This window comes from Bombus flavifrons, chromosome 6 (assembly GCF_040668555.2).
Source record: "Bombus flavifrons isolate JBK064 chromosome 6, iyBomFlav1_principal, whole genome shotgun sequence".
Classification (NCBI taxonomy): Eukaryota; Metazoa; Arthropoda; class Insecta; order Hymenoptera; family Apidae; genus Bombus; species Bombus flavifrons.
Window position 1 is genome coordinate 9,281,125 of NC_138447.1, and position 25,162 is coordinate 9,306,286.

Below are 25,162 nucleotides of genomic sequence, written 5' to 3' on the forward strand. Positions count from 1 at the left end.
AAAACTGGTAATTTTTCATTCGAAAAAAGTGTTTGAACATTTATCATAGAAAGCTTTCATGTATACGCTGTATGTGTTATGTAAAATATTTAAAAATTTCATTAGCCTTATAATGAAACACGACGACAACCGCGGTTAGATACATTGATAAAATCCTTATAAGATATTACTTATTATCGGAAACATACATTTCGTAGAGGTCACTACAGTATTTCAACAGTCAATTATTTGTTATATTGACCACAATATTTAATAAGGTTTTTAGTATAAATTATACATGTATGTTAAAGATCGCTAAAAGGTTATCAAATATTTCTCGTTTGTTCATTGCGTTTGCCGATCGTTGCTTCAACCAGCTTTTAAATTCAGATAAAAAATGAAACCTAGGTAGATAATTGTTTCATTAAATAATACAATGAATACTAAATTCTGGATTTATTTATATGTTTTTGCATATCATATATCATAAATGCGTAAAAACCCGCGGTCTATCGTATATTGTACAAAGTCAGAATGCGTTTTAATACCTAGAGAGAGCTAGGACAAGATTATAATGTATATAAAAATTAAGTGTTTGAATACTTTTGTGAGCTACAGTATTTCATGCGTAAAACGTCAGCTCCAAAATGACCACGTAATAACCATGTATTCATCTCGGAGCGGTAAGACTGACAGATGCAGAATGTAGAGTCGTTAAGCCGCGCGTAATTCGAAACTCGAGGCCGTGTGCGTAGCGTAGCGGTAAGCTAGCCGGCACGGCCAGTCAGTCGCGCTCCAGCCGTCGTAGTGGAAGGTGATTGTTGCGCTTCTCTTTTCCAACCTTCGTGCGAGTTCACTTCGTTTCGCATCTTCTCATCAAAACAAATGGATTGTCTCTCCTCGTACCGCGCGTCATTTTGTGCCACCGTATCAGTGTTACCTGGCGTGTCCACGCGATAAATCAAGTGTTCTTTCGTATTTCAACGCATTGTGCGAACAAGTTGTCGCGTTACGCAACTTCGTTTGATCATAGCACGCGGGAAGCTGTACAAACTTGCAGTGCATCTTTGCTTCGTGTTTATTTTTTGCTGGCACGCGGTCGTCTCGAGGACGCACTCGGTAAGTCCACGTTTATTATTCTATTCGAAACAGATTGTTTATACGCAACGATGTTTCGGATTACTAGTGAAGGACGCGGGATTTACTACGCAAAAAGTGTAAAAAATGGCGACATGTTTTGACACGTGTTTATATCTGAATGGCGCGTTTATTCGATTCTTTGTAACATCACTTTTACGTTATAGAAAATATTAATTCCATGTAACTGTCTTTGGTTATGTCTTTGAGATGTAATAATCTCGCGTAATTGCGAATATTGTTTGGATTCGCGCGTAGTGTTCCACGAACTTCTGGTATTTTTGGTGCTTTATGAGGGTGACCGTGGTCGCGGTCGCGGTCGTGGTCGCGTATACATGTCAAACGTGGAAACTTTCATCCGATTAGGTTATGGAGAAGCAGCTACAACTATTCTTACTAAAATTACTAGATATTTAAACAAATTCGTATTTTTATATAATTTGAGAAATAAAACTTCAGCAGAGATTTGCTTTACTTACTAAATACCATGACAATTACTCTATCTTAAATATAAGTCTATATTTTAAATATAGCTTTACATTATGTTAGACACGTTCTCTGCACTTTTGCATGTTTAAATTTTCTATAAATACGTAAACGCCTGCAGTCCAAAAATTACGAACCATTTCAGAAAAACGTGACTGTGTCACGAAATATCCTAGATTATATCTAGGATACGAATAGGAATATGAATGTCTAGTAATTTCTCGTATAGTTGATTCGTAGATGTTCGTGAATTTTCGGTAGATCTTCGGTCGAAACTGACACAGCATTCGAACGTTCGACGAAATGCAGGTACGTAAAGGTCGCGTATGATCGATTAGAGCGGATGATGCGAGTTCGTTAAATCAGCGGACAGACTTGTTTTGACAGTCATAGAAAGAATTCTGCCTGTTCGTTCCGGTCATACCGGTTCCCATCGTGTAAAGCCTATGAAGGAGGCGTAGGATAGGACAACGGGAGAGAGAAGGATGGTCGGTTCGCTGAAAAAGAGAGCGATACAGGATCCGAGAGAACGGTCAGCCGACGACAAGAAATCCGTCGTGCGACACCATAGGCTTTTCTCGTCGCGTCCCCCGAGATGATCGTGTTATATTGGCTACTGTGCCGGTTCATTTTGAGGTTAATACGTATCAGGTTTTTTATTGACCGAGTGGAGGCGTTCGAATGTGTCTCGTAGTTTGTCTAATTACGCTATATGACATAGTCACGAACTGTTCTGAAACGTAATATACACGTATACTTGCACGCGACGTTCTCGTTAAAATGAAAAATAGGGTAAGAAGAAAAAAAATAGGCTATTCGAAACAATTAGAGGTTCGTTTCCTGTGTCACTTTGATTTTTATATTTATTCCGTGAGTTTCTGCATTTTATTTTTTTGTTCTGTTTCAATAGTTATTTCATGCTTTACTTTGTAATATTTGATGTTATATTTATTATACTTGATCGTTATTGTGGATTTCGTTACAGGATACGGCTTTGATTCATTTATTAGCATAATTGATTTTTTCTATTGGTTTCCAAATCGACAAAGACATTTTTAATGCAAAATCGGAGCAGTTAAAAAATATTAAATATTACAAATATTAAAATATTAATATCTTTAAAAATTGGAAAAATTAATTACGCAACGCATTCGTTATCACAGTGTTATACGTATAAAACTATCAAACTTATAGAATTGGTCCACTTTTGTTCGCTTGATTGCAACAGAATTATTTATATGTAGTAAGTAGTAATCCACTAACTGTTCGTAGCAATGTAGATAAACCGATGGTACTATAAATCTTATACGGTCAAAAGGTACGAACCTGGCACGAAATCCGTCCAAAGTGCTGCGGTCCAAGGAAAAGAAACGCGCGACGTAAATTTCAAAACCGCTGGAAAAATCGTGTTATTATGGCAAACCAGCTCGAAACGTGTTTTCCAGAAGTTCGTCCGTAATTCTCAACTGTTCCAACTTTCAAGTTAAAGTCGATAATTACCATAGTATTCTACGAATAACACGCGAACCCATAGAATTATAATGTAATCTGTAATATTACAAACTATTAATTAGAATCTAACTTCTAGAATTTCCTCGTTTATGCCCTTCTGATCGCAAGATAATTGTTCATACCAACTAATTGAAAAGGCAGCTACAATATTTAAATTATATTTATTGAAAGAAAAAAAAAAGTAAAAATTTAAAGACACAATAATGTATTCGAATGTGCAAAAGTTTATTACTACGAACATTAATCGATTCATGAATTCGTAGGACTTGTCAAAAAATGGTTCCTATTGCATCTTTGTACTGCGGTTGTCTCTCGATCGTTTTAACCGACAGTACCATAAATCTCTCGGTCAAAAGCTGAAAAACCTGACAGGAACTGTACAAAGTTTCACGGTCCTGGTAAAACAACCGCGCGACGTGAATTTCAAAAACACTCGAAAAGTCGTTTTGTTACGGTAAATTAACTTAAAAGGTACTTCCTTGAAGTTTCTTTCGGAGCGGTGCGGTGGTTCACAAGTGGCCTAACTTTCTCGCGTTCGTCAAATAAAAAAGACCCTAGAACCGACTAAAAAAAAACAACTCGTTGTGGATTCTTAGGCAACTACAGTATCTATCCAGCGAAACGTCCAAGGTAGTTTGAATTCCACGCGGATAGTTGCGGTTTCCGCGACGCGTTCGCTAAGTGAATCGCGCGTGGAACGGTTTAGTCAAGGTTGAAGTAGTTTTCTCGTTACTGAAAGTACAAGCCGATGTCCGCCGTCGAGAGATTTAACGCCAGCCGCTCTTTTACCTTCTTTCGTATTCAAGTCGGTCAGGATTGGATAGAATCGACTGCATGAATATTTCCGCTTTGACTAGCGCCGCCGTGGTTCGTTGCCTCGCGATTTTCCTCCAGATTTTCATCGCGAACTCGACTGCAGACCCGTGCGCGATTTCTGGTTGTTTTAATGGCCGTATAATAATAACGGTAATGTATTTTATGTTTGACGTAATCCGGAGCAGCTTTGCTATTTGAGAGCAACGTGGTTAATAAACCAGCTCCGGATCTTTGATAATAAGTCCACTACGGATGAGTGTGGAAACATCTCTTGACTTTCGAATATCTTTATGAATGCAAAGAAAGAAATAAAATCTAGAGTTAAGTCTGTTTTTAGTTGTTTATCTATCTTCTTTGAATGTTTTACATGTTTTTGAATATTATGTGCGTTCTGTGAATTTGTCCACCGTTTACTTTCTTTTTATTACTCTGGAATACTATTGTGAGATACCGCGATTTTCAGAAAAACTACTTCTTTGTTATCTATTTATTGACGGTTATAATCATGGAATGGCAGTTGTTGAAGGAAAAATGCAAAATAGATTCTGTTTAAAGCGGATATAAGAGTAGATAATGTTGGCTGTTATTTAGGTTTCTGCATAGATTTCCCATAGGTATGAAATCGTCAAAACTATTTAAGAGGATACTCTGTTGTAGAATGGCAGTTTTACGTTTTTTGCTATTTTTGTACAAGGGAACTGTATGAATTTTTCACCGCCATTTTGCACATGTATATATATTGCTATTATAAAAGTATTTTTAAAGAAATATAATAAAAATTGGCGCGGATAATCTAAAGGCTTGGACATTCCCGCTGGAAAAAGGTGTCTTTTCATAGCGTCCGAGATTCCAACCATTCTGCTAGTTTGAAATAAGAAAACCGAAAAGATTCTTAATCAGGATAAGCTTGGCTATAGCGTGTAGTAGAATGAAGGAGAGAAGTCGATAATTAAAAAACGTACTTTGAAGTTGGACTATCGATTTTTCTAGGTTTCTCTCATCAATTTTCACGGAGTAGCTTAACAAAATTAAAAGTGATATTCGTTCTAGCTTGATTTTAGTACGACATGCAATTATCGAAAATTCTTATATACTATTCAAAATTTGGATCAAATTGGCGAAATAAATCCTAAAATATTATAGAAGTCCATAGAAATTACATCGAAAAAAAAAAAACTAATTTATTCGTCGCTCTACGGTAGAACATCCCTTTAGACGCAAGTCTGACCTTATTTGGTTGCTACATAAACGAAATTATATTTTCCAATAATTTGAACTCCATTTTCACTTATTTTTCATGGTTAGGTTGTACAGTTTTCCAGTTAACGGGATCGCATATAGGCGCAATGTCGCAAGCTTAAATTTAATACACATATAAATAAGGAGAGTAATGCGGGTAATATTATTCGAAGAGGAAGCAGCAAAAATCTGTTCAGAAAACGAGCCGAAGCAACCGGTCCCCTTATCGCATTTTTACGTGCGTAACGTAAACGTACGTTATCGACCGTTTTGATTATACAAAACTATGTTAATATCTCGCCACATGCACGGATATTTAGAGCAAAGTAAACACAAGTTTATCTTCCCTCGCTGAAATATCGCTATTTTGCGCGTCCCATCTCATTCGTCGTTATATCGTAAATCTTATCACCGTGCTACCGCCAACTAAACATCACGTTTTTTCCTCAACTGGTACCGAAAGAAATTAGAAAGCCCTCCAAGTCACGTATTCATGGTACCAGTTTCAATTTGGGATTAAGAGCTCTCGTCGTTATTGGCGGCTTGGCATGAGACTGTCTCGCCGTTTTCAGGTTACAGCACATCGATAGTTTTCCAATTATACCTGAGGCACACGATCGTCTCTCGCGCTGAATATGTATCACGGATACAATGAAAAGAACGGTATCGAGCTATACACAGAGAATCAGAGATTCCTGTTCTTCGATTGGATATTAATTGAGAGTTTTTGTTGAATGGTTGTATAAATGGAGTTCTCCTCTTCTTCTTTCTTTTTTCTTTCTTTTTTACAAAAGCTAGATAAGAGTAGGGCTACGTACCTAGAGAGGATTATATTTTGAATTTCCAGGTCTTCGTGGTTATGTGTGATAAGTAGTTTTTAGTAAAATTCCAATTTATTATAGAATTTTTATCTGTATACATATATGTGTAAAACTGGAAACGGTCGTCTCGCTTTTCAATTTGATTTTGATCGAGGGATTTTATAAAAGCGAAATGAACGCAAGAAAGGATGACATCGATATATGTGTACATATCTAGAAGCTTTTATTTTAGATCTCATCAAATTAATTAATCAATATTTCATTCATTAAAGCTTTACCGATACAGTGCTTCTACTCTGAACGATGACTTTGTTTATATTGCATTTTTTAAATTGATCGAAATATCGATACCAAAGTTCAATGATATAGATATATTAAACACACTTTCCTATATTATTTCTATATACTGTTTATCGAAATTTCATAGGCGATAACCTTTAAGGATTAAAATATTGAAAGTCTTTCTCTTGGCTGAAATTAAAGCGACATTGAGACGTACAAAACTCGATTTTTTTCTCTGAATACGCGTCATTTAAAACTGCCTCTCTGTTCTATATCCATCTAATTTACAAACTAAATATGAATCTTGCAACCAAGGGAATAACTTTCTCGTGAAACATAGACATAGACGAATGTTGATATTCGACGTTTGCGAAGACGATAGCTAACTTTCGTTGCTGTTTGAATATGAGAACGAAGTTAAGGCAGCGGTGCATTCCCAGGCGTCGCGTTGTGAACGGGCAGATCGGACGTTACGTATGTATATATGGTAACGATTTCTGCGAGCACATACAAAACGCTTCCATTCTAAGTGTCGAGTGTTTCGTTATCACCGTTATCGCTTACTATGTGCGTAAGCCTCGTATACCTATGCGACATTGGCGTTTCTTCTTTTGCATTCTAGAATACGCTTTACTTTCGTCACTCTAGCGGTTAAAACTCTACAATTTTATTTTCTAAGCGTAATAGTAGCGTGGATCTTACCAGAAGACGATTCGTTTATTTTCATAAATTTATTTATCACGGAAGAATGACACGGGAAAAGAATTAAATAAATGACAATGACGGATTCCAAAGCGAATGTAACAAAATTTACTTAAACTCCGTTTTTCCTTAATTCCTCAATTTCATTGTTCTTTCCAGTAATCTTTTAAGAAGCAAACAACTTATTTATTGCAAGAACGTGAACAGTAGCGAATTCCAAGATAAATTTTAGAAAATGAAATATCTTTTTCTATTATGCTTTCCTATTTATGAGGTTCATTGATATAACTTTTGAGCTGTTCATATCTGATTATGAATGTAGCATTGTTCTCATAGCAGAAAATGACGAAGCGAAAAGTGCCCTTTAGCCGAGGTTCGTCATCAAAATTCAAGGGTCAATGAACACGTCGACCCTATCCTGCGAAGGCGCTAAACGAAATCACCAGAGATATCGACTTTGTACGAAGCATATTTATACCTGTTGCGAACGAGAAAATTTGCAAGAATAATCCTAAGAAAGATAATACTACAATACGTAACGTGCCGGATAAGCATGTTGATGCTGTTATCGTTCCGATCAAAGCTACAATAGTATCTATTGCTACAATATTTAAATAGTTAGGATATTTTAGCGAATGTATATTATCCTCGTACAGAAGGTTCAAAGGATTCGTTAAAAACGAGTTTTGAAGAAGCAAAGTTCACGAAGAATACACTGTACTATCGCGAAAGAAGCGAACCATCCACGGGGGGTTCCTTAATGAAAGCATTAAAATTAAACGTCTACGCCGGGACCGTCCACGTCTAGAGCCGGGAATGAAGCACGTTTCAATTTTTACGTCGGGTCGTTTACACAGCCAGAATTGCATAGTCCAGGACATGGTTGCCGTGAAACTGCCGGAATTTTTCTTTCACCGTCCGACTTGAGGAATTTTTTTTAATTATTAAATTGTCCGTTCAACTGTATTCAGATCGATATACGTATTAATTGAACCAGCAACGGGATCAAAGATATTATCAAAGATCGCATGAAAAACACAGTTTTTGATCTTAACGTTGCTTTGTGACTCAAAAGGAATATTTTAATATGAAATGTTGAAGTAATTACTTCAAGAAAAACTCTACATCTTTATTTTTGTATATCCTTGACGCCGAGATCGCTGTGACGTAGAAAATAAAATTTAGTGAAATAAAAAAATATTCTAAATAAGGAGAGGTCCATATTATTGTGCTCTTAAATATAAATTATGTTTTGGGTTACAAGATCTAGGAACAAAGGAGCTAATAAATAGATTTCTATTTATGTTTCTTGTAGCCTTTAGCTAAAGCTACAAGGTTAACTTTTTTGGTAATATCCTTTGCTATAAATATACGAACGTGTTCCCTACTACTGTGAATGAACACTATGAGAGTGAGAATCTGGATCAGCACAAACTTATACATTATACTTATACCTTTATTTATTTCAATATATTTTCTATTACAAATTCATCCACTCGTTTTTCTATCAGTCAATATCTAAAAGTGGAAAGAATCTGTTAAATCCAAAGATATAGAAATCAACGACATAAATATTAAGACAAACAATATTCTAATGTTTCTAGTGTTTTAAAATTTTAAAGCCGATTTTAAATACCTGTATATGAATAATAAAGTTGTGCGTATATGACTACAAGTCATGTTAAAATATTCCCTTTTACCTACCAAGCGAAATAAAAATCAGAGAATCAATGTAGAGATCTTCAAATGTTGCGACCACTCAAGGTACTGATTTCTTAGTTCCAGACCAGTTCATATAATCTGAATTCATATTTGTAATTAGCGAATGAATGAAAATGAAACATTGCTTTCTACTGATACTCGAATGTCACAAAGTGGAACTTGTCTGTTGAAATTGAATTGGATTCGCGAATACATTACTCGCATATTGAACTTGATCGCGCTATCTAATGTCAAACGTGCGTCTTCGAACTTGGAACGCGTAACATCATAGGAAATCAGCGAGCTTCGATGTACATACATATATATATATATATATTTAATGGCTTGTACGCGATAAATGTCGAGCTGTGATGTAATCTTCGATTGGCGTGAGTTCAGCGTAGCAAAAGCTATGTGAGAATATTTATAAGCGAGCAGTGGACTTTGCCGTATTCCATTATGCCGTACGTGATCTCGCTCCGGTGTTATCGGAGAAGGTAAGCAAAATCGAATGCATTATTGTCATAGCCAGCACTTTCGCGAATGTTAGTAACAACTTCCCCGTTGCTTGTTATATTCGACATTTCTCCGATACAATTCTAGAAATGTCAAAAAAATTATAATTTGATTGTTATTCTTTTAATGACTGAGTTAATCGGCATATACGTACGATGGTTATTAATTGCAATGGCCACTTAGGTTGTCTTAGGCAGCGTCGAGTCATTAAGTGCACGAGCTCGAGTTACAGGCTTGTGAAGTCATGCGGTAGATATTAAAAAATTATCGCGTGTAATAAACGCACTGGTAAGTCTAATGTGTACATACTCGACAAAGCGGACTGACGATGATCGATAGATCGCGAATGCATCTGGTCGGTTGAAGTTGAAAGCTACGTTTCGCTCTCGACGCATCCATCGATGAATGCAAGTTGTCCCGTGGTTTGGCTGATAAATGCTCTAGTTTTCAAAATTCCGAATTTGGCCAAGCAGTTTATAGGCGAGAGGCTAACAATGGAATCAAGTTTGCCCGCGATTTTGAATTGACCGAGAAATTAATTAATCCTCGGAGTACGAACCGCGAAGTGGCAGGGTTGGATTGTGAGTGGCTCGTATGAGTGAATCCAAGCTCACCTAATTTTCTCTCGTAATTACTAGATACAGAGGTAATGAAAAATCGGGTAATAAATTTGGAAAGTATAAATAAATATCCATCCTTTTACGAAATACTACAAGTTTACGCAATATAGAAAGCAATATTTAATTTGCAATTTTTTGCAACCAAAAATATTTTACGTTATAAAATTCAATTTTTTAACATTGCGGCTGTGAAAGAGAATTTCAAAAATTCGTTTGATCTATTTTCGTCGCTATTTCATCCACGTGGATTATACAATCTTATGAAATTTAAAGTAATTGGACTCTTATGGCTACAATAAGCTATCGCTTGATCCTTAATGGATTAAACTTTCTTTTAATTGTACCAATTGTAAGACTATCTGAGCGTGAAACGTGGTAGCAATCGGATCGTACGAGTTAAACGAACGATTCCGCATTAACCAGAGGCGAGAATAGGAGCAGATTATCATTCGGTCGTGTTCAAATGAATCGATATTAATTTTTAATTATACCTATGATTCCTTCGTGTGGCGCGTGTCGATTAATTTGACCGCGTTATCGGCTCGCGCGTCACTAACTCACTCGTTTCTTGAATATCAGATGAAGCGTGTGACCAGCCGAACGAATGTTCGGGTAGTCCGTTAATTACGCTAATAAGTTTCTATATCGAGCGGAGCCGCGAAACAGTTTCGGCTTAAATCTCGTCGATTCACCGAGCATTGCCTTAAAAAGCTGTAGTCGTGCCACATACCCCTTCTCCTCCCCTCTATTCCACCCTGCCTCTTTCTCCACCCTTTACCCGCCACTCTCGCCTTTTCGCTGAATGCAAATTTGCCGCACGAACGAGCGAACCAGTTCCCTTCTACCTATGCCGCCAATTAAAACACTCCTTTTTGAGCCGGAGCAACCGCAGAACTTGGGATTCAGTGGGCACGCAGAAACCGCCGGCTCTCACTGGAAAAAGAAAAGAGACGAAAATACTCGGACAGAATGTTGCCTTTTAACGGACCGCTAAACTATTCGCCGAAATGTGAAGTACATATGTTTTAACAAGCGTGTACGATTTTGTGAGAATTAGAAGCTTATCGCGTAATAAGTATCTCATTTGGATGCATTAACGCATTCAGTGGTATAGTTGTATTTATACTTCTGTTTAAAAATTTGGAGCATGTCAGGATTTCGAAAGGAATGATAATCTGCTTAAATTAATAAGTATTCTTTATTCGTAATAATATTCTTTTATGACGTTAATAGCATAATCAATCGCGTTTTTTAAATTATAATTACGATATTCTTATTTCACAGAAAAATGTACGAAGAAGTTTGCCTCGCCCGGAAAGCAAAAGGTGTTTTAGACGTTTGTTAAATTTTATAAAAAGATAAATTTTATAGTTGCAAAGCTGTGGAAATTTCTGAAAACTGTTCGCCGTTAAAGAAAGGTTTAATCGATCGTCGAAAGTCTGACCAACTTTTGGAAATGGTTAGGGAAGTAGAGAATGTCAATAGCGTGGCACGTTTCCCGTTACATCGGATTTACGCAAACATTTGGCTATTCGTCATTGACAGAAGGGAAACATTTCTGGATGGTAAATTTTACGTCAGTTTGCTCGTTAAAATTCTACAACCTTCGAAATGATAGACAATTCTTCACTTTTCTAGGCATTTTTTAATTATTCAAGAGAGAAATTTCATGACGATTGTGGACGTAAATTCCAACTTTTACGAAGTTCTTTTTTATTTTACTCGAAGCATTCGTGAATTTAGGGTCATACCAATTCGTGAATTTTAGGTATATACCAATAGTAAAATGTAATTTACTGATCATTCGCAATTAGCAAAAATAGTTAATAATATAATAAGATGATAAAAATATAACAAAAATATGATACGATGAGACGAAATGAAGCAAGAATAGAGAATATTACAGTTATCGACATAAACGATATATTATCTATCAGAATTTCATCGAGCAATGACAATATTGAGAATCATGGACCATCAATGACGTAATTTAAGTGTAATCTATTTAATTATTTCGGCCACCGAGAACGACTGCAACCAAATGAAACCGGGCATAGTGAGACCTCTTACCGTGGTTTCATCGTTGATGCATTCTGCATATATTTGCATATAGAAATTTCCCATAAATGCATAATTGTCCGTAATCGAACGATTACGTATCGGAGTTACTAATTTGCGGAAAACCATTATAAGTCGGTGTTTCCATAGATCACGATCGATAATATGTATGTAATATTTTCAACGGGCGTCTCGGAGAGCTCATAAATAATTCTGTGGGATAATTGAAAGGGTACGGGGGCCGGAGAATGCTGGGACGTGCGTGGGTGTCCGTTAAACGAAAGCAAAGGCCACGCTCTCATTCGCGAGGAAACAAGGAACGCCGTTGTAATTGATTCGCTTGATAGATGTGACATCAACGAACGTACCGCACCGTGATCCGGATCGCCAGCAACCAGTGTACGCTTATCGTTCTTCTAAAAATAATTACTTAACGAGCAGCTCTTTCGTTCTTGTTCCTACGCGCCATTCGAATTGCCCCAAGAAACTCGGTTGCTCGTTCAACGCTTACAATGTACCACGAAATGATAATTTACCGATTGTTTGTCTGCGTTTGTATAGATAATGATTCAACACACCAGATAACACTTGTAATTTGTTAGGGTAATGCGTGGAAGAATTTTAGGTACAGAGTACGTCACCAAGTCCATTGTGATAGGATTAACGTCGGATTAATGACGCCAAACAATAATACACGACTGATACCGGGTGCGAGATAATAGAAATATCCCATGATTAATTGCTGATACGTGTTGCATGCGTTTTCAGCTTAGACAAAACAAAGAGTTCTTTTTTGGTAGATATATGGGATACGATCGAGGAGTCGAAACGATAAACGATGTAAATCTGAATGTTTTTGATAATAAGTAATAAGATGTTTATTTCTGTTAATATGGTCACTTACGTTATTTATCAGTAGATTAATAGGTTGAATCCAAAGATAATAAATTATTAAATTTGTCTGTGGAAAAGTAAAAATATATTTATTTCAATCGAAGAAAACAAACAGTTCGTATTTTACAGTGGTAACTTTGTCAGGTCTATAAAAACCAAGATAAATTGTCCTAGTAGTTGTAACTTTATTCCCCGTTTTTCTTTTTTTTTTTTATTGCTATACTCCGAATGTAATTTACATTTTTTCCCCTCTAAAAAATTCCTTCCCTATTTTTCTATTACGTAACCGTTTGCTACTCGGACTTATCAATTTCGAGTAACCTTCCAAACGGTCGTCACGTTCGAGAGAGACCCAACATTCTTTGGTGTATTCCTAAGGTGTATCGTTACGAGCGAACGAGACGAAAAAATTTGTTCGACTCCAACGAAAGATCTCAGCTGGTAAGACAAGCACGTGCGTGGGCGCGTGCCCGTGCACCTTTTAAGGCGCTCATAGAAGCTGGAACCGTTAAAAGCGTACCATTCGGGAAACTGAGGTTGCCTCAGACGGTTCTTTTCTTACGTAACACCGTGAAAAATTCTTTTATCGAAACCAATGACCACCGAAAATAACCGTCATTTGTCTTTCCAGTGGGAAGAGTGATTTCACGGTTGTCCCTTTAAACGTGTACCTTTTTGACATCCTGTGACTGGCCATTGTTTCTACCTGAAATTTTTTAACAGACCGGACGAAAGCCGTGCAATTGCCCGGGTTATTGTCCGGGGAAAATGGCGATTTTGCGTTCGACTGCACTTTACGCTCGCCTGATCGTATTCTGGTCAGAGATGCAACTAGGTTGCATCATAAATGGGTACACGTAGCCAAATCCGGCCACGTATGAATGTAGGAACACGCGTGTTGGTCACGTGCGGTCCTCTCTGTGTCTTCCACCTCGTCGTTTCGGCAGTATCCTGCACCCGTCTGCGATGTATTAATCGCAACGTTTCGTCCGGGAGTACTCTGTATGGATCACGTCGAAACGTCAGCTGTCCACGATCGTTTCGAAACGTTTACGTCGTTGGAGTCTGCCTTGTAAGAGCGCGCCACGTTTTTCTCCGTGGAAAATGCAAAATGGAAAATTCAGGAAACGAGGAAGCCGGTTTCATCCGGGGAGAACGGTCGATGAGACAAGCACCGTGCGAGCGGAATAAAACTGGACTTGAAATTTCATTTAATTCGAAGAGGAACTCTTCAACGCGAACATCCCATCAATTTTCGCGAATGAAATATCGGCTTCCGTGTCCCTCTTCGCCGCGTTAACGGCTGCTTGTTATTACCAGGGCAGGTGCTATGAATCCCAAAGAAATATGCCGCATTGTAAAATTAAACGACTCTCTAAGGAGCTCTGCCCTCGTGTCTTTTGACCTGTCTCAATAATTCTTTCTCGTATAATGGAAATAAGTACTTTCCGTTTCTCTCCTTGAGAATCGAGGACCGTCGTATTAACACCGTTGAATTTATCGAGCAAATTGCATCAGAATAGCCGGCGTAATATCGCCTCACGGTATTATCGGTGTTCCGTGCAAGTGTATCTTGAAAATTCATAGCTCAAAGGAAGGAGACAAAGGTAGGAGGTTTTCGTTTGTGCGAATATCGTGTTATTTATAACGATTACAAGCTTGACGCAATAATTTTGGAGGCAATTGCCGCTGGGTTGGGGGGCCGATGCAATCTTTTACTCTAGGAACTATGTACCGTCAGGGCATTCCTACCTGCTCTGGAAATAAAGCCTGTTGAGATTTCTCTGAAAGGACAGAGAATTACGTGCTCAGGCCGACCCACGACCGGATCCCATAATCTGCAGGTACTCGAAGGTAGCATAGGGGAACGCCACCGTCCTGAAATATAGCCGTGGGAGTATAATTTGAGCGGCGTAGTCTCAGCAGAGGGGTCTGAAAATTCAAGTAAACGGGAACGAAAGGAGCGGCACTGGCGAAAAGCCTCTAGACGATTAAACCACGTTTTTAATCATCATGCAGTTTTCATGGGGGAGGGGGGCTGCGCCTGGCTCCCCTTTTATCCAACGGTAGACGAGAGAAATCTCGTTTGAGGAAAGTTTCGATCCCTCTCGGAGATGTGTGTCACGAGAAAGAATTACTCGTTACGCGCTACAAGTCCTTAGGGAAATCCCCTCCAGCTTGCTGGAACTCGTTCCAGGCACCGAACGATCTCTTCCTCCTCCGTTTCTTGAGTTTCGTGTGAACGACGATTTACAAAGTTACCGGCTAAGTACGGCAGCGTTAGCGTAGTAGGCGAAACGATTTCGCAGAAGCACTTTTAATCAAGAAGTTACGGAAGGCCAACTGTCAATGTATAACCTTAAGAAAAAGTTTCCTTTAAAGTACTTCTTGATTCGTGTATTGCATCGACTAGCTTGCCTCCTCGCGTTTCCGCTGCTAACATAGACAAAGCAGAGCGTACGATTTAAATGCGCGAACACGAAGAGCCGAGGTGTAAATAGTGGCAGGTCCCGAAGGACGATTCAAGTTGCACAATGAACCAAATAAGCGGTCGTGAGAGCAGAGAAATGCCGTGAAAGTAGCTCGTTAAAGACCAAATCACGTACGACTGATTTTTATCACATCGTGTCTTCCATTCAACGGAACACCCGACGTCGCGTGACGAGTTGTCTCGTCGTTGAGCAACACGCGTTAAAACACGACAGTCGATCGTTTCTCGTCTTCCGAGGAAATAGAAAACAATCAGTTGTCCCTCCCACAGACTATAGACGCGCATTAGTGTTCGTTAGCTTCCTTAGTTTCGTTTCATACGTAAAAATCTTAATTAAGCTCATTTACTTTAGACCCGAACGACTAAAATCCCTCGGTACGTATATACCATACGTGTTCGTATCGTGTCCGAAAGCTTCTAGTCCGACGAAGCAGGAGAGAATCGGAGCCTCGAGGATCGATAATTATTTTAATAACATCTCGAGGTCGCTGGTGGAATGTTTGCATCGATCCAGATACATAGTACACAACGGTAAACTCGCCACATGAAGTAGCTTCGCTAGGAACAACTTTGTTTCTCGTTTTCGCTCGGTTAGTATTAGCAACATACGGTGTCGGGCTATTCAATGATTTTTCTCGTTCATCTTCCCGTTCGTGGAACGAACGCAGAGTTCCGCTCTAGAAGCCACAAGGAGGAATCGATTCAGATACCGTCGATCGACCAATACACGATGTACTCTCGGAGATAAATTTTCCTGCGATACTCATCCTTGATACAACGCCCGATACTCGAGAGGCTTTCCGCTCTCTAATTAGTGTAACGAGCTAACATACCAGGTTAAAATGTCGACTAACTGCGCCGACAAGAATCTTTCGTTGCCCTCGTAACGCTCGCATCAGAATGATACCTATTAGCGACGCTATTAAGAGCACCGATGTTGAGGAATTAATTTAGCCGGTAATTTTTTCCCTGTTTACACTCGCTACCGTTCGAACAAAATTATCATGCTACATCGATCATACGAACTGCTCGTGACCCGTGTTTTTTTTTTTTTTTTTTTTTGTTTTTTAATTCTACGTGAGAGAAGATCATTTACTTTTTATTCGTTTATTAACGTATAATATAATTCTTGTCGAATTGCCTCGTCACGTATAACATACTGTAACTTGATAATATACCCTGATAATCGAGTTTCGCTATAATACTAGCCTCTCTTGCACAATTGAGTTAATATCGTTAATGAAACTTATTCGTTACATAAATTACAAGTTAATGAATGTTCTTGTATAGCAGCAAGAAATTTCATAACGAAACGAATAGTAGTAAAATTGTAGATAAATTTTCAGAAGTAACGCTTTCGAATGTTATCGGTTCTCTTTAGTTTTCAATTCCGAAGTTCATTATGATATGACTTCTCTGATCAATTCTGCGTGACTTATACTCGGAAAAGGTTTCTAAATACTTCCGTCAGCCACTGTGTATGCTTATCCTAAATGTACTAATAAGTGTCTCGTGACTTATGGACGTTGTTACTCTATGTACATATCTTCGTTTCTAAAGTTTACGATTTCCCTCCAACTAACGATCAACGAGAAAAATGAGACAATGAACGATGCCTTAGGTCGTTTGTATAGCTGAGTCTACGAAACGATCGACGTTCGATTCATCGGTCCTTTCGATTCGAAAGGAAGATAATAGTGCTCCCGCCTACACGGCGATATAGGAGAAACGGCGACTGATTATTTGTTGTCGAGGCTGCTCACCGGGTTCTAATATTTTACAAGCTGTTCCGCCAGTCGGCGAGGATTCGCGTAGGTGAGCATAAGAAAGGGAAAGGCAAAGGGTTCCGCTATCAACGCAGGGTAGAAAAATATATGTATAGAGAGAGACAGAGTAAGAGAAAAGAGAAGCCGAGAGGACTAGGATATTCGAGGTTATGTCACGGTTCATGTCGTGACTCACGATGTATTATTAGTCACCGTTCGTTCTCGTGACTTCCAGGACGAGTAGAAAACGGCTTCCAATTGGCCCTAGGTTCTCCCGAGGACTTCGTTGTCCTCGCAAAGATACAAGATCTTTCTGCTGAAAAATTTGTCGAGTCTCTCACGAGGGAACTCGTCTCGCGTTTCATCGGCCATAGTTTGCTTAGGGTTCGTCGCTCTGTTGATAGAGGGAAAATTGATTGTCGTGTGTGTGTGTTCATTCGTGAAAATGGTCCTGTAATATGTACTTTGATGTACTATATGTAGGTTATTGTAATAACACATATAACGAATAACACATTACTTCGGTTGGTATTAATTTTGTTGAGAGTATGCACTTGCTTTATTAGATGGTTTTAGTAATAGCAAAAACAGAAAATCGACACACGTCGATTTGTAAGTGACGTCGCGAACGACACACGTCGTTTTAGGTTTGATCTAATGTTCAGTTGGCTTTTGTTGAGGGAATCTTTTCGTTTGAATAATTACTCCATACTGCGGATAATATTTATTAACTTTTACTTTATTTCATGATCTGATACAGCATTTCGTTATCAAGTTACCTTCCGGGCGAATATTTCCCGCCATTTCTTACACAAAAGCTTATTATTCGTTATCTTTCATTGTCCATTATTATCCGAAATAATCAAACAAAAGGAAACACTTTGTTCCATATATTTCTTAATATTTCGGAATTTATTTACATCGAACATTCTCGTTTTCAATCATATTAAACCATAATTTTCATTTCAAACGAGAGATATCCAAACCTATTCTCACATTAACACATCACAAGCGTGTAGCAGCCAGTCATAAACTCGATAGAAACAAGGATATGTTTCTACTAAATATAATTAGAAATTTATAAACTAGAAACTTTCGACGCGAATTAATTAACGTATAATAATACCACGCGCAATATCCGAACAATAGTTTCCCATAGAAAATTGCTCGGAAAGAATCGACCGTAGCTTATTGATTCTGATATTCTCAAATGGTTATTGTTATCATTATCATCGTTAGCGATATTTTTCTCCGCGGAGAAACGTAACGCGATCTCACGCCCAAATGGAGCGATTTTCATCGGTGCATTCATTAGTCGTCGTTGAAGGCGGACGTATGCACGCGTAGAATTGCAACAGGAAATCTAATCCATTCGTCCCACTTTGCAAATGGTTCGTGGCCTTTGCTCTTATTTAATAAACGGGTCGTGAACGTCGGTGCCCGGCGGGGACTTGCCCGGCAAAGTGACTGCGATTAGACCAATTGAAGCGCCGTTAACCATCTCGCTCGCGAACCCGTCATACAATCTGCGATAATTGGCCCCACACTGATTCCGCTCGTCGACAAAAATCCGCAAAGGAGAAAATGTGCACGTGCACGGCGGATTGAAGAGTAGGGAAATCCTGTCACCGCTTTTGTGTAGCATTACATTCGCTGTATATTGTATCGATGTAAAAGTAACACGGTGATTTGTTTATAATACGCGTTGACAATACAGTAAGAGATATTATTGAAATTACGGAAGTATATCCGATACGCTTGTTTGCATTTGTAATTTGTTTATTTATTTATATATTCAGCTTTGCTCATACGTATGGGGAATGGAATTATTAGAAATTGATATTACAATGGCGTATGGTATACGGAATATGTTAATGAGCTGTTATTATGAAATCGCAAAGTTAGCTAGATGTTACACAAGAGAAGCGAGATAATATCATAGGACGTGCCTGTATTGAAATCATAACGTGCAATGAAGCGAATAACTGAAGCATTAGCCACGATTTATGTAAATTATTTTTTTTTATTTTATTACCATTTATATCAACGAATCCATAAAGTAAACGTAATAAAAGTAACCTAAGTATCTTTCTTGACGTTGTAAATATTTGTTATTCGTCTGTAATATGAAGCATCTATCGCAGAATATTCGTAACGATAAATTTTTTAGCTTTAAGGATTGTTTTAATTGCATTTTAGATTTAGCGCGCGTAAAACGAGTTGAAAATTAAAGAACGTGCTTTCTTTTAAAATTGAAATTACCCAAAGGTACATAATTGGAAAAAATTATTTTAGGGAATGTAAAGGTTAATAAAAATGCTAATTTTGAAATTGTGATTACCCCTGGTGGGACTCGAACCCACAATCCCCGGTTTAGGAGACCGATGCCTTATCCATTAGGCCACAGGGGCTGGTATGTGAGGGTAGATGTTAACAGCGATAAGAAATAATTTATACAAATTATAATTCAATTATGCTTTCCACTGTATTACGCCACTTTATTGTTAGCGAATTTCTTCTAATATCCGAGGTTTGTCTCTTAAGCTTTTAGTCGGTTCATTGGAATAGTTTTCTCATTTATTTTCCTGCATGCTATCAAAGAACGATTTAGAATAAAAAAAAAAAAGCTACCTCACTCCACGGATACTCAATCTTTTTGTCTTTTAACAAATTTCTTAAATTAAAAAGAAAAAGGGGAAATGCATTATTTTTCGTTTTAATTTTTTCCAGCGGACTTTATCGAAACATCCTTTTATTTGTTAAAACGAGAATACGTTTCAAAGATAAAAATTCGAGGTATAGTAGTGTATGATTAATCGCCAGTTCGAAATATCATTCTCAAACAGTGCAAAGTGTTACGAGCGTAAAATTGAAAGGGGCTCGGCGGTTTGTTAATGAATCGAAGCGGCGGGTATCTTCATCGGGTAGGTTCTACAATCGCGTCGTTGTGTGCCTGAATGCGGAGTTAACCAAGACTTTTGAAACTAAAATCCTACGGGAGTTGTAACTGATAAGATGGTCTAGCGTTCCTTAATAGAATCTGCCCTCGCAGCTGATGTTCGGCTGACGGCACCAGGTATTAGCTATGTAAGTGAATTGCACTCTGGAGACTGCTCGCGTTGAAATTTCCCTGAAACCGAGGCTAGGGATACCTAGAAATCCCTTGTAACGTAGTTACCTGGCTGCCGCCGTTGGCCGGCAAAATTACGCTCGAGTGTCCACTATATTGTTTGATGACGCTGGCTACGTAGCATCAGTTTTCAAAATTGATTTAGCGCACGTCGTGTCGAGGCATATCGATCGATTCTGCTGCTTCTAAAAATTGTATGTCGTAGAGGAAAAATTCTATTACGTTGAAACCTGCACACATTCGGCGGACTGAGGGTATCGGTGCTGGAAATACTCGGAACGACGAAGTCGGTCAATATTACGTAGTCTTCTCGTTGTCGAGGCAGGCAGTCGGAAAGCCATTGGTTAAAAGCCGTGGAAACGCGGTGATACGTACGTATCATCAGGAGGAAGCAACGTGGTAGAAAAATTGGAAACGTTCCACGAAAGTTTCTTTCGGTACCGGGTCACGGAGATTCGTGTGCGAGCGTTGTCTGAAAATTTTGAAAAAGTACGCTTTCTTTGAGGAGTTTGAATCGAGACGAAGAGCTTTCAAAGTTCCCGAGTCGAGCGATTGTACATACGAGGACGTTGTAAGATCTTGATTCGAAATGGTATTTTCCGCCGATGGCAAGGCTTTTTCGAGGGAATGTTGGATCGTTTATACGTTTGCTGTTTTCTGTGCGAACTACGAACGTCGATAAGACGCGGTATCTGCTCGTGGCGCGGTTTAAAGCGATGAGCGATTATCCGTACCTACAATAGAACGTCGTCGTTCGAAGGAAACTTTTCCATCGAAATATCGATAGTTGTCACGGGCAGGGTTACACGAAACGCGTTTCAATTTGATTGATGAATGCTGAAAGGGTCGATCTCCACCTTTTTTTTCTTTTTTTCCACCCGCGTTTTCGTTTTCATCATTAGTTGAACTACTCGAAACAATTGAAAACTATCTGTAGCTGTAGCTTTTCGAAATATCGATTGGCTCTGAAAATGAAAAAAAAAAAACAGATGCGAAAGGATGGTCGCGTTTAAGCGAATGGAGTCAGTGGATCGCGTTTCTCCGTCCAAAATATATGGAGATAGAGTTGTAAGGGAGTTTAATTTCCTTTTCTTTGCCCGTAACTGCGAGGACGCGACACCGTTAACCGTGTTTCGTCCATTCGCTTGGCGTATAGTTACACATTCTCTCTTACAGCGCTCTATTTTATTAGCGAGTTTCTGAAAAAGAGGAAAACTACTACCAAGTCTTGCCGGGAGGTACATCCTCCAATGAGACCGAACGTGTTTCATGAAACACGTTTCCCTTGGCAAAAAAAGACTCGATAAAACGTTATTTGAATAATTGGTCCGGTCGACGTACATCGCATTTAATTAATTAATATTGCCGAGAATTTAGCGCGAAATACCGTTTGCGACGAAATTTTACATATACATATTCAACAGAGAGCGGCTAATTAATGTTTATTTCAAAGTACATATTCATTCAACGCCCCATCTACGTTATTCGCGTTTAACGCATTATACAATAAACGGTTGGAAATTAATAATTGTAGTATTAAATTCCACATTTTGTCAACCAAATATTATTTTCGCAAAGAAAGGTGTGTATAATCCAACGTGATGAATCTATCTTTCAACTAAAACCCTAAATATTTGATTACCCGCGGCAACTGCCAGTAAAATCAGCTACCGAAAATCAATAGAACGGAGAGATCGCTTTATACAGCGATACGGAGTTGGAATTAAAAGCCTAACATTTCCATGCAAATTTGCTCGCGATGCAAAACCCGAAACAGCGGCAAGAGTATGCGAAGCTAAAAATTTGCGAGATAAAAGTTCCCTTTGTTTTGGGATTCGGCTAATTTCTTTCGCGCGGTTTTCAACAAACGCGAGAGATCGTCGCGGTAAAAAGAACGATTTCGATCTCCGCGCTACGAGACGAACGAATTATGCAGCTGATTCGCTCATGGAGGACGATTTAGCGACGCGAGACGAGCTGATCGTTCGAAGATTCGTACGAATCGATATCGAACCTCGTCGTGAAATTTGATATAGAGTACCTGAAGTAGGAGAAACTATTGGCTTGGCAACTAAGTGATTGCGGATTTTGTCAATACCACCTAATGATAAAATCCGCAATCACTTAGTTGCCAACCCAATAGTAAGATATAATAATAACAAGATAGAGTTATTCGACTCACTTGTGCTTCAACGTTATAAAATTCAGTCTTGAACGTTACACAGAATAATGAAACTGGTCGTATACTCTGAGACGGCATTAGTCTCTAATATAATAACGAGAGAATGAGGAAACATCGTGCATTTTAGGTCGAGCAAAAGAAAATGTTAAAAACAAGAAAATGATTTGACTGTTTAAGGTTAAATTGTAAGATATTGAAGTTTAGCTGACTCAAATAACGTAATTTAACCATACGGAGCTTCAAACAGGAAAATAACGTAGGATAAGGTTCAACCGTTTAAGAAGGAAGCGATCCACTGAAAGGGTCATAAAACAATAAAGGAGGTATCGAAGCGACGCAAAAAGGAGTTTGAACGATCATCGGCAAATAGTTCAGCAGCGAGCGTTCTTTTATTCGGCCAAGCGGCATTCGAGTATCCAGGATCCTTTGATCGAAAACTCGGGTATTGTTGACGACTGACGAATAAGAGGTGGATCGATGTGCTTTAGAACGTCGCAAGAGGGAGAAAAAAGCTTCAGCTACCCTTTCATCTTATTTACCTGTTTTCGTGTTCTCTGCTCGCATCTTTGTTTGGCGAGTCGCCTTTTTTGATTCCAGCTTTCGGCTAATAACAAGTACTGTTGGCTATTACTTATGGATATTAGGATGTTTACTGATATCTAATACGTGAAAATTGAACGTTCTTCGTTGTTCTTATTTTCTATTTATTTTTAGTATACATTTGAAATATGGTGAGTCCATTTTTATTAATTATTCGATTTTTATGCCACTTGGTGTTTTGACAGAAAGAAGTATTTCTTTGTAAAAATGTGAAATGGTCGAAGAATTGATCGACGATGTATACTTTAATCATCTCTTCATCTATGTTTTAAATACAATATTTCTTGGAATCCCTGTGGACCAGTCGGAGACTGCACCGTCTAGACGCTGTTCTTTCTTTTATTAGTTGAAAAGTTTCGGGAGTCAAGTTTTATTCGTTCCCGATGGAATCGAATTTTATCAGTGTTTCGTGGCGATTTTCGACACGGACAGGAATCCCTGGATGTGCATAATATCGTGAAACGAGTCTGCGTACGTGCTGTGTGAGGAGATGCGACCCGTGAGATTTGCCTTCTGTTTCTCGTTTCTTCTGCGTCGCGGATAATGCAGAAACGGACGAGGCTTTGAGTTCCTACACTCGCGGTATGAATATGCATCTGTTTACTCGCTATATAGATAAACGATAATTTGTTTCGGTCATTTGAATATTTTATATTTACGTACATTAGTTATCAACGCTGAATTACTTCCTCTCGCTTAAGAACCTATGAACGATTAACAAAAATATTCTTTATTGCTAACATAAACTTATGTACATTCATTTGCTACTTTCCAACGTATTAGGCTATAGCGAAAATTAAGAAAGATTCAACTAGAATTCGAGTCTTTTCCTCGTTTTTTTCTTTTTTTTTTTAAATGCTCGTCTTTTTAGGTAACGAGTTCCATTGAATAGTTTTTGCAAGCTCCAGAGTATTTCATTTCTTGTCTATGTCTTTCGAATAAATTCCGATAAATACAGTAATAAGTAAGGTAGAAATTAATACGATAGAAATTAAAGGGAAGAGGCAATTTACTTGACTGATCTCCGTACAAATTAAAATCTATGAATCTCTGCTGAGAAACATCGCCGATCGAGTAATTATTTCTCGATATTGCTTTAGAACTATTATTTCTCATCGTTATCCTCAAGCTGTACTGTATTTTACAACTCTTTCCTCGGAGAGTTTTTATGTCGCGAAAGAAATACAGATTTTTCCTCTGTTGCACTTTCGACGACTATCGCAGAAATTGAACGGTTCAAGTTCTCTCAGCCGGTTTATAGGTCTCCATCAGAGACGTCTGCGCCATCCAAAGAGCATTTCTCTTCCCCCATAGAAAAGTTTCTGTCCACGAGAGTAGCGTGTTCAACGCTCAATCCTCGCGCTGTTACAGACGGTTCGCATTAGTGGGTCGTGGCTTATCGCGGTAAATACCGCGGTCGTAAATCTGATCGCGTTTACACGCCGCACCCAGCTTACGGTGTTTACGCTATTCCAGGCGTCATTTGTAGCCCGTGTCGCGTCGCTCTTGGTCACGAAATCGGCTGACGATTCGCGCTTAAGGGTGGCTCATCAGGCGTATTACCGACTCGAAAGGATGGCGCGCGTTAATTCCAAGGCAAATACCTTCCTCGCTCCATGAACCATCGTGAATCGCGATTCTTCTTTACAACGAGGTGAATATAATCGTATCGTTCGGTTGGCCCTTAACAGGAAAATGATCAACACCATAAGCGTAAAATCTGTATCAAAGGTATGAGGAAATGTGTAAGACATCATAGGGCTGTTACATATTGTAGAAAAGATAATCTAAGACGTTTTGTGAAAAATTTATTTTAATTTTAAGGAGATCTATGATTGTGGATTTTTATATATATTTTTGTGAGATTAATGGAATTAGACTTTATGTAATTAAAGAAATCGATGAAATAGACTTTAATTATAGATGGAGAAAAACGAGTTTTTGCATACGTGTATCCTATGAATTCTTATATTTTTCAATCTTTTTAACCACGTAATGTTATAGATTTAAAAAATTTTAATGAAAAATTACGAATTGATTTTTTTTTATTACTCTGACGATTGAACATGGTTACCTCAGTGGATGACACTAAAGGTGTTATAAAGAGATCTCCTCTTGTATCATCTCTTACACGAAGATTATCTACTTGAGAAATATGTTCGTTTGTCCTAAGAAGATTTAGGGGCGTGAACAATAATTCGTAGGAGTATTTGATATCAGAGATACCCAC

The 25,162-nt window shown here is 38.3% G+C and overlaps 1 protein-coding gene and 1 non-coding gene across 3 annotated transcripts in view; one reads left to right on the top strand and one right to left on the bottom strand.

Moving 5' to 3' along the window:
* Window positions 1-480: 480 nt before the first annotated feature.
* LOC138180968 (CD151 antigen) overlaps window positions 481-25,162 on the top strand; it is a 90,032-nt gene continuing 65,350 nt past the window's right edge. Inside the window, exon 1 of one of the 2 annotated variants that reach the window (XM_069115372.1) lies at window positions 481-1,098. The gene's annotated coding sequence lies outside the window, so the exon portion shown is untranslated. The remainder of the gene's footprint in view (window positions 1,099-25,162) is intronic. The other variant, XM_069115373.1, reaches the window with a different exon arrangement.
* Window positions 19,359-19,431, bottom strand: TRNAR-CCU (transfer RNA arginine (anticodon CCU)). Its single transcript has one exon. It is a non-coding gene; the product is annotated as a tRNA-Arg (tRNA).